Source organism: Rattus rattus, chromosome X, assembly GCF_011064425.1.
Source record: "Rattus rattus isolate New Zealand chromosome X, Rrattus_CSIRO_v1, whole genome shotgun sequence".
Taxonomy (NCBI): Eukaryota; Metazoa; Chordata; class Mammalia; order Rodentia; family Muridae; genus Rattus; species Rattus rattus.
In genome coordinates, this window is record NC_046172.1 from 8,440,114 (window position 1) to 8,451,406 (window position 11,293).

Genomic DNA, 11,293 nt, shown 5'->3' on the forward strand with positions numbered 1-11,293 from the left:
CTGTCTGTCTGTCTCTGTCTCCATCTCTCTCTGTCTCTTTGTGTCTGTCTCAGTCTTTCTGTCTCTCTCTCTCTCTCTCTCTCTGTGTGTGTGTGTGTGTGTGTGTGTGTGTGTGTGTGTCTGTGTGTGTACCAATACACGTTGCACATTGGTATGTGTGGAGGCCAGAGATTGCTGGATTGTTGTCAGGTATCTTCCTTAATTGCTCTCCATCTTGGTTTTTGACAGGGCCTCTCACTGAACCTGTGCCTCTCAGTTTTCACTAGACTGGCCAGCCAGTGTGTCCCCCGAGATCGCCCCCTGCCACGCGGGTGGGTATATGAGATCCAAACTCGAGATTTTGCGCTTGCTTGGCAGGTGCTTCCACCTACAGAGCCAACTCTCCATCTCCCCAGCTCTGATCTCTCTAATCACATGTCATGGGCTGCCAGCTATACTGGACTGCTCTTAACCCAGAGGCTGGGTCTGTGGTCCCACACTCCCACAGCTGTGCCCACCTCCACTGCATCTGCTTCATTTCAGAGGAGTCGGCAGCAGCTCAAGTGGTCATGCCTTCCAGCCTGCCCATCTTACTACTGCCAACTCGATCATTCTCAGATGGCTTTTTGGACTTGAAAAAAAAATCAATAGCTTGCTTCAGTATTTTCAAAATATTTTACTAGTAAGGTTGTATATTTAACTACACTGGAGCCAAGAAGAGACTGGAAAAACACACTTAAAATTCAGAGACGTGGCAGATACTGACATTGGCCCATTCATAGTCTCTTGGCACTCATTTTCCAGCACAAGACCAATACTTCTACTGCAAGAACCTGTGGCTAGCAGTTTGCACACTTCCCTCAACTATGGCCAGCACTAGAAAGAAGGGACATGTCAGGGAATAAAACTGGGATTCAGCTTAAGATAACACACTCAGCTTCCTGCCTTGTGTGTGTGTGTGTGTGTGTGTGTGTGTGTGTGTGTGTGTGTGTGTGTGTTGGACAGGTACACAGTGCATCTTCCATAGTAGAGCTTCAACTGCCCATAACTACATGTTCGGTAACTCACCCCACTTCTCTTCCTTATCTTGCTTGTGTTGTTTTCCAACCCTCCTACTAGCATTTCCTGAGAGTCCCTTTCTCCTCATACATCAAATTAATGTTTGTGTGCCAGTGTGTCAAACTAAGACAAGACGACTCACAGTCAAGGTGAAGGGTTTCCTAATATTTTTGAGAAATACTTTGAGCACTAATAAAATAAGACTTTTTGTTTGTATGTTTGTTTGTTTGAAGCAAGGTTTCTCTGCGTAGCCCTGGTTGTCCTCGAACTTTATAATGTAAACCAAGCTGGCCTCAAACTCACAGAGTTCCACCTGCCTCTGCCTCTCAAGCACCACCACTGCTTGGCTTCAATAATACATTTTCAATGCTATGATATGAAAAAAGCAAGCAGTAAAGTTTCCCAGGAACTGTACTCTGCATGGATCACGTGAGTTCTGCTGACTTTTGAGATTTTAAAAGTTTATGAGATTTTTGTGGTCAAATCAATTTAGATCAAAGAAAATTAAGCAAGTTTCTTCACCTTAGTACTCCTGTAGAAAACATAGGAATTTCCAAATTTTCCGATGTCTTCCCATGTTCAATTAATCTCATGATCCTCCTGCTTCAGCCTCCCAAGTACTGTGAAGGCCTGTGCCATCATGCCTGGTTGGGATATAAAATTTTATATGCAAAATCTAGTGGAACAATGAAGCAATCAGACCATAATCAGTCAGATGCATGTGACTTCTAGGGCATTAAATGTTAACATACATAGATTCTCTATACCAGTGGTTCTCAACCTTCCTAATGCTACAACCCTTTAATACATTTCCTCATATTGTGGTGACCCCCAATCTCTGCCTTAGAGAACAAAAGTATTTCATTTCTACTTCATAACTGTTTTTTCTTGCTACTGTTATGAATCATAATGTAAATATTTGATATGCAGGATATCTGGTATGCCATCCCTGAAGGGGTTTTGACCCACAGGTTGAAAACCACTGATTTTGTCTTTCCAGACATCCCTGTTCCCTGTTGATGTTTACTTCAACATCGGGGCAATGACAGGCATTTGGGCCATGTCTCCTTCAAGAGATTTGCAGACAAAGCTCCAAAGACAGCAGAAACATTTTGTGCTGTGAGCATTGAAGAGAAAGGGTTTGGATATAAGGGTTCCTCCTTTCACAGAATTATTCCAGGATTCGTGGGTCAGGGAGGTGACTTCACACACCATGATGGCACTGGTGGCAAGTCCATCTATGGGAGAAAATCTGAGGGTGGGAACTCCATCCTGAAGCAAATACAAGTCCTAGCATCTTCTTCATGGCAAATGCTGGACCATATTCAAATGGTTCACACTTTCGTCTGCACTGCCATGTCTGAATGTCTGGATGGCAAACGTGGTCTTTGGTGAAAGAGGGAGAGCATGAGCTTTGTGGATGCCATGCAGCAGTTTGGGCCCTGGAACTGTAAGATCAGGAAGAAGATCGCCATTTCCAAATGTAAACAACTCTAATTTCTTTTGACTTGCAGGCATTTTACCCACCAAACCATTCCTTCTGTATCTCAGGAGAGCGCCCCACCCTATCTGCTCACAGTACCCTGTAATTTCTGCTCTCGCTGAAGTTCTTTGGGTTCCATATTTTCCTCATTCCCCTCCAAGTATAACTGGGTTGCAGAGTTGAGTTTATGATTATGAATAGAAACTAAATAAAAAGAAAACTACTGATTTAGAAGAACCAGTAAGTATGCTATGTAAGGAGATAAAGTCAATAACCTCTCAAGCTCAAGACTGGAAGGTAGGAAAAATGAAACAGAAATGGAAAAACAGAATAAAAAGTAAACTTCAGGGGCTGGAGAGGTGGCTCAGTGGTTAAGAGCACTGACTGCCCTTCCAGAGGTCCTGAGTTCAATTCCCAGCAATCACATGGTGGCTCACAACCATCTGTAATGAGATCTGATGTCCTTCTCTGGTGTGTCTGAAGACAGCTACAGTGTACTTAATTTATAATAAATAAATAAATAAATAAATAAATAAATAAATAAATAAATCTTTAAAAAGTAAATTTCAAAGTTAAGCATTTGTATAACAACAATTATGTTTAAGTTAATGGCTTGACATACCAATTACAAGGCACAGATTAGCAGAGGGCATTTAAAAATGGCCCAAATGTATATTGTTTACAAGAAAAACATTGCAGATATGATAGTTTAAAAGTGAAAACACAGACCAGTTATGTAATTCAAATATTAATAAAATGAAAATAGTAATAATATCAGATAGAGTGCAGAAAAAAATGCGAGTGATACTGTACTATTATATTACATAACATTACACAAAGAAGGTATCACTTTCTATGTGTATCTGCTGTAAACCATGGAGCTAAACATGTGAACCTAAAATTATAGGACTGAGGGCTAGAGAGATTGCCCAGTGGTTAAGAGTTCTTCCGACTCTTGGAGAGGACCTGAGTTCAGTTCCCAGCACCCACACGGAGTGACTTGTAACTTCAGCTCTAAGGAATCTAACCTCTGCCCTCCAAATGCACCTACACTCATATGCTTATACACACACACAAAATTAAAAAATAAAACTTATAAGAAAAATTATAGAACTAGAAGGAGAATAGACACAGCCAGGATGCCAATGCTTTTCTTTCAACAGTTAATAAATAGCTAGGCAGAAGATACACACCCATACACCAACTGGATGGAATCAACATGGACCAATCCAATTGACAGGAGAATTTTTGGTTTTGTTTTCAACTGCCCATGGAACATATACCAAGGCCCTGGGCCATAGAACAAACCTTAGCAAATTCCAAAGAAAGCATATATTGTAGTCTTTATGCTTTATGTCTTTATGTAACCAATAGCAGAAAGCTAATTGGAATATTTCCCAAGCTTTAGAAACTAAACTTACCATTTAAAACAAAACAAAACAAACAAACAGGGGACAACAAACAGGAAATCTCAAATGAATCTAAAAAATATGCACGGAATGAGTAAGAGTAAAAGCCAAAATATATGCTATCGAAATATGGGGCACATAGCAACACTGAGAAGAACAACAGATGCTAACAGCAGGGCGGAGGAATACTTTCTAATCTGTGATTTAATCCCACCTCAAGAACCAAGAACAAGGGGTTGGGGATTTGGCTCAGTGGTAGAGCACTTGCCTAGGAAGCGCAAGGTCCTGGGTTCAATCCCCAGCCCCGAAAAAAAAAAAAAAAAAAAAAAAAAAAGAACCAAGAACAAAATCCAGTGTGAGAAGTAGGGAATTAAAAAGGAGAGGAGAGAGCTCAGTGAGGTTGAACCCAGGAAAAAAAGAGAAAGAAACGGAACAAAAAGCTTATTCTTTGCAAAGGTCAATCAAATTTGGGGCGGTTATACAAACCCATACATGTGACAGAATGACAGAACTATACACATGGCCTTTGCCAGTGTCAACTTCCTGGTTTCTCAAACCACACGGTAACTAGAGGGAATGTAAACCTCAGGAAAGTTAAGGTGAAGAGAGCTCATGAGACCTGTCTGAATCACCTTTGCACTGTCCTTTGGCTCCACTATCTCAGGGCAAAAAAGGAAGTGGGTGTGTTGAGGCATCCCTGGAATCCCAGCAATTAGGAGGCTGAGGCCGGAGGTCCTTGAATTCAAGGTCAGCCTGCACTACTCAGTTAGGTCTTATCTCACAAAGAATGAATACATTTTTAAAAGACTTTAATTCATGGAATTCGTATAATGTTATGTTTTACAGTGTTTTCCATAATTCCTGACAGGAAAACTACAGGGTGTTGAGAGAGTTTATAACAAATGTTCTTAATAATACAAGGTTCTGTGACTTTCCAAGAGCCTGTCTGGCTTTCTCTAAAGGTTGTCTCGTCTCTCAGGTCTTAATTAACGATGCCCAGGAGGGAACAACCAGCTTCAGACAGAACCTCTTGTTCCAGACAATGTGGATAGGATCTTCTTTGGCTTTCTAAGTAGCTATTACACATGTTCTTGCACCTTTCCAGTATATTCGTGTGTGTGTGTGTGTGTGTGTGTGTGTGTGTGTGTGTGTGTGTGTGTGTGTGTGTGTTGAGAAAGGTTCTTGCTTTGTGACTCGAGATAGTCTGGAATTCATTATGTAGCCCAGGCTGTCTCAGGCTCCCTAAAGCTGTTATTACCACTGTGTACAATAATGCCCTGTCCTAGTTTTATCTGAGTCTTATAGTGAAATAAACTCTTCAGAGACAGACAGACAGACTGACTGACTTAAACTATGGCTTGCATAGAACTCCCCATGTAGCCCAAAGTTGGCCTCAACCTCACAACGATTCACCTGTCTTAATCTTCTGAGTGCTGAATTTAAAGGTGCGCTCTACCGTGCCCACCTTAAACTAGATTTCACCTCTGTTAGCTAGTTGTCCATAAGGAAGACCATCTTCCATCTGGCAAGTCAGCTGTAGAAATGTCAGTCTGAATGGCTTTTGACGTTCATGCTAGCCACTCTTGTCTCAAATCTTCAGCCGCCCTGGAGGTGAAGGATGTGGCTCAAATTTCAAGAATTTCTGACTCATCTGCAGGGACTAAAGCTAGCTATCTACTTCAATTCTTTGTTTTTTGAAAGAAAAGATTAGTGCCTTAGATGGTGGTCAAGCCTTTGATCCCAGCACTTGGGAGTCAGAGGCAGGCGGATCTCTGTGAGTTCTAGGCAAGTCTGGTCCACAGTGAGTTCCAGGACAGCCAGCTACACACAGAGAAACTCTGCCTCCAATTTCCCCTGCCCCTCAAAAAATAGGTGCCAAGCCAGACATGGTGGTATATACCTTTAATCTCAATATCCAGGAGGCAGAGGCAGGCAGATTTTTGTGAATTTGAGGCCAACCTTGTCTAGAGAGTTCCAGACCTGCTAGGACCTGTCTTAAATGTGGGGGGACAGGTAACCCTTTAACCCTGGCATTTGGAAGCCATAAGACATGTGGATTTCCTTCCATGTGTTTGAGGCCAGCCTGGCCTTCCTAACAGGTTCCCTGAAAGTATATTATCTGAGTTTTTATTCTTATTACTTAAATATATGGTACAGTATTAATAACTATCTTTAATAGGAGGCACAGCTGAGTGAATCTTTGACCAACTTGACCTATAGAGCAAGAGTTCCAAGACTGCCAGGGCTACATAGAGAAACCCTGTCTCCAAAATGTCTGATAAGAATTACAGCAACAACAACAGCTATCTTTAAAATGTTATTTTTATTTGTAACTATGTGTATGCATGTGTGTCTCAGTGTGGACTTGTGGATGCCGTGTATGGATTTGTGGTCAGAGGCATGGAGTGGCAGGCAGTTGTGAGCCTGCTTGTGCTGGATGCTAGGAGCAGAGCTCAAGTCCCCTCCAAGAGCAGTACATGCTCTCACCCGCTGAGCCCTCTCTCCAGCCCCAGTACATGCTCTTAACCGCTGAGTCATCTCTCTAGCTCAGTAGTTTGGGTGATTATTTGTAAATTTGATTCTGTTTTTTTTTTTATTCTGTTTTTTAAAGTTTACCATGCACTACTCAATAAATCTGTGATGACAAAGGAACTAAGGCTTACTGGATGTACAGCTATCAATCAGGGTGCGGCACAATCTTGGGTGTTCAAGATTTAGCCGCAAGGCTTGAGGAACTTTAACGCTTAAGGAATGTTAATGCTTTAAATGATTCTGCTTTGTCAAGGTTTACCAGAACTGGCCAGAACTATATTTAAATATAACCAAGTGAGGGAGAATTCCAGAAAAAGGAAATGGGGTAGGTGGGTGGGGGTCTCCTGGCTGGTACTGAAACCTAGGAACTTGTGAACGCTAGACACTGGTTATACCACCAGACTACTTTCCTAGTCCCCCCACCCCCACCCCCACACCATTTTCACTTTTAATTTTTACTCTTTTTTTTAATTTGTTTTGTCTTGTTTGTAGTTTATAACTTTTAATTTTGAGACAGTATTTTAACCCAGGCTGAATGGGAACTAATAGCCCAGGCAGGCCTTGAATGCTCAAGCCTTCTATAGCCTCAAAATCCTGAGTAGGTCTGTGCCACCAGGCCTGGTCCACAAATCTTAATCACCTACCCTCATAGCCAAAGTAGAATTAAAAAATTAAATGTATACCATAATAAAGAAGAACCAGGCCTCTTGGATATGGTTAATGTAGTCGAGATGTGAGAGCAGATGTAGGGGCCAGGGGGCGGTTCCCTGGATAAAGTGTTTGCTGCATAAGCACCAGGACCTGCGTGTATGTGCACCTCCAGCACCCGCATAGAAAGCTGGATGTCGTGGCACTTGCCTGGAATCCCAGAGCTGGGAAGTTGTAACTGGGAAGCTCTGTAATCCAAGAGCTCGGACTCACTGGCTAGCCAAACTTAGACCATCGGTGATCTCCAGGTTCCATGAATGATTCTGTCTCAAAAATAGCAAAGTAGAGGGCCTGGAGAGATCGCTCAGCCATTAAATGCAAGCTAGTCTTACAGAAGACCCAAGTTTGGTTTGATGCCCCTGAAGACATCTGCACTTGTGTGCATATACCCCCCCTCCACACATACTCATATACACAATAAATCCAACTATTACCAACCAAAGGGGACACAAGGGTAAGGCAAGAAAATGGAAAGTATGCTGATTCTAGTCATGCCTTATAAAGGAATTGATACACAGAGTTCCCATTAGTCCTTTGATGCAGTCATTGTTATGACAGTAGAAAAAATTAGAAGTCTCCAAATTAGGCATTTGTGGAACTTAAATGTATAATTTCTGCTCAAGGAATCTGCTGAGCACTTTATAAAGTTTATCAGCCTACAGTGAGTTGCAGCATCCCGTTAGTAAAATGGAAAGGAAGAATGGCAGCGGTCACAACTAACCCCAAGCTGTAGACTGTGGCTCTGCTTCATAATAAAGAGCAAACCAATAAGAAACAAATTCATTAGTACCTGAGATGGAGGGGCAGAAGGATCTGGAGCTCCTGGCCAGCCTCGGGTACCTGAAACCCTGTCTCAAAGAAAGGGCAGAGGAAGAGGACAAAGACTTAGCTAAGCAAGACCAGTGCAAACGACTGCTAGCGAGCCTTAAGTAGCTTGCCCTTGATTGCTTTGCCCAAGTACAGTGTAACTCAGTTTCAAGAGCCCAGCTTTAGGAAACGGTTCATATCATAACCTAGCCATAAAAATGTTATCAATTCTTGAGCAAAGTTCCTATCATTATTTAGGCAATCAAATGGCTTTAGACCCCAAAAGACTGTAGTCGAGAAGACATAACCATTCAGCTGGGAACACAGGTCAACGGGATAGGTCGTGTAGCACGCAGGAAGCCCTGGGTTCCATCCCAAGTATCACGCACGCAAAAAAACCACAGAAACCCAAATCTCTTCTGAGCCAGTATTGGACACTGGCAAAACTTTTATTGGCACTAAATGGAACAAATGTTTGTAAATACTTTTACCCCCTCCCCAATAGCCCAATAAACGAAAAATTATCTAAAGTCACAACTGATTGGCCTACTTAACACATTCACATCAAGGAAAAACGGATGACTAAAATGAACACTATGATTATTTATCAGGGAAAACCACAGTAAAGGCTCACAGTTTGGCCCAAGACCCCCACAGAAAGCAAAACGAAAAGGTTGAAACGTCTACTGGCGGTCAGTTGACAGATTATCCACTAAAACACCAATTAGCTAATATCTTCCGCACTACTGTTACAAAGATATGCAAAGCTTGTGTCTTTAAAGCTACATTTTTCCAAACACATGGCAGTCTATTTACCCATCTTCCTTCGGAGGAGTGAACCAGCCTCTTTTCTCATGCATCTGCACGACAGAGTCATAGGACTGTTGGGCTGTTTCTAGATTATATTGATTCTTATCTGCTCCAAAGCGCACCCTGGCCTTGCCTTTGACTAGGGTGGCGTTGATCTGCATGATGACCGATTCTATGGAGTAGGCGCTGCTCCAGCCCTGCTTGGTGAGCAGTTCCATACACAATGCCCCTCCGCCCAAGACATACCCTCCAGAGAGAATGGGCAACTCAACTTGAACAAAGGAGGATCAAACGGAGTTATCTTTTTGAAAGAAAAGTTAAGCAAAATATATTCTATGCCTTCTTTTTTTTCTTTCAAGAGCTGAAGGTCAGACAAGGGACTGTCAGTCAACCTTCCTCAGTTTAACGTGCCAGTCATATAAGCTGTTTATCGTTCCACAGAATAAGTCCCCGACTTGTAACTCTCATGGACTCTGTATATCTCTCTCTGAGTTCTTTTCATGAGTCTATTTTGAAGCATGCACTGAGCAGACATTTGGTACCATTCAAATGCTCTTGCCTTTTGGCTCTTCTTGATATTCTAATATTGCCAAATGCTCTTCTCAAGCCCTTCATCCTCTGACTTTTTCTCACTACAAATATCTTCTTTGAGCTCATAATGATCCAAGTCTTCCAGCCCGTCAGCTGCCTCTTCCTCTTCCTCTTCAGAAGGCACCTCCTCGATGGTCGCTTTCTGGGCGATGGGGACCGGCTGGTCCAGCACCTTCACATCCAGGTGCTCAGGCAGCTTATATAAGCTGCAGAGTTCGCAGATCAGCCACTTGAGCTGCTGACGAAGCGAACTGTTGGGCTTCGAATCTTCCAGACGTTCCAGGATCGATGTGAGGTCTGGATCGTCAGAGTCCACGAACCATATCGGCGGCGAGGATGGGTAGGACTCGGTGATGGTGCAGTGCAGGGTGAACGGCGGCGGCAAGGGCGGGCTGCCCGCGGGCGCCGGCGGCACCAGGAACTGACACTGCAGCTCATCCAGCTGCCAGCTCACGATGCAGCCGCTCGTGGTCCTGTCGAAGATGGACGCTAGAACCCAGCTCGGCCTTAAGCCCGACGACATCCTTCCTCTCGGGTCCTCCGAGACGAGTGTGGAAGCGAAGCGGCCCCGCGAGACGCCTGCTGGGCTGCCACCGCCCCTGGGGCCGCCGGGCCGGGCTCCTGCGGCTCCGCCTCTGCCCGCCTCCGCGACCCGCAGAGCGTGGCCGCCGCAGTCATAAGTCTAAGCACTGTGTCGCACAGTGATCTACAGGGCCTTTTCGTCTTGCATAACGGAACCTTTTGTTATTTTTATTTTTTAAATTTTGTTTTGAAACATAGTCTCGAATAGCGGGGGCTGGTTTTGAACTCTGTGTAGCCAAAGATGGCCTTGAACGCCTGACCCTCCCGCCTCTGCCTCCCTCTTCACCCAGTGCTGATATCACAGCGCCACCACACCCAGTTTATGGCCTACTGGGAATGGAAGCCAAGGCCACATGCATTCTAGGCATGCAAGCTACAGTCAGAGGCTGACTTTCAAAGAAATTTGAACTTCTGATCTTTCTACCCTCATCTCCTGGGTGGTGGGATTACAGGAACGCACCACCACAGCTAGTTTGTGTTGTGCAAAGGCTACCCAGGGCTGGGATCCCCAGTCGGTTCATTTCGATAGTCATTTTAGTTGTTTCCATATGGTGGCTATCTTGAATCCTGCTGCAGTGAACATGGTTCACTGATTACAGAGGTGGGAGATGGCTCAGCAAAAAAGTCTCACTTGATACCAAGCCTGAGGAGTTCAAATCTTCAGCGCATGTATAAAAAGCTTGGCTTGACCTAACATAGGCCTGTAATCCCAGAGCTGTGTGAGAGGCAGACTGGGAGCTTGCCTTGCCTTACCTTCTCGCCTTGCCTTCTCGCCTTGCCTTGCCTGCACATAACAAAACACATACACACCCTGACCCGGGGAGGCAGAGAGGAAAGAGTGGGGGAGGGTTGCGGGGGGGGGGTGACAGACAGACAGAGACAGAGACACAGAGAGACAAAGACTCAGAGAGCAAGGACAGAGACGGGGGAGAGAGCTCCTGCTTTTGATTCTTTTGAACAGTAAGCAGAAGCAGGCTGGTGGAATCATAAGGCTTTATGCTGTACATAGATTTTTAAGGAAACTTCACGACTACTTTCAGCTCACCAGTTTCTCCACATCTTTGTTACCACTGGTCATTTTCTTTTCCCTTTTATTATTGTTTATTTTTATCATGCCTCCTACGAGTGAGGTGTGACAAGACACTTCTTGGTGGCTTTCATCTGCAGTTTGGGTTTCACAAGAGTCACACTTCCTGTCTTCTCATGAGAAATGCCTATCGAGTCCTTTGTCCATCTTAAAACCAGGTTTTTGCTTTGTTTGTTTTGTGATATTAACCTAAAAGCTTCCATCTTTATTTTTCTCTTCTGTGTGTGGGTATTTTGCCCCATGTAT

At 43.8% G+C, this 11,293-nt stretch overlaps 1 pseudogene; it reads right to left on the bottom strand.

Moving 5' to 3' along the window:
- Positions 1 to 8,567: 8,567 nt before the first annotated feature.
- Positions 8,568 to 9,901, bottom strand: LOC116888534 (annotated as a pseudogene).
- Between the last annotated feature and the right edge of the window lie 1,392 nt (positions 9,902 to 11,293).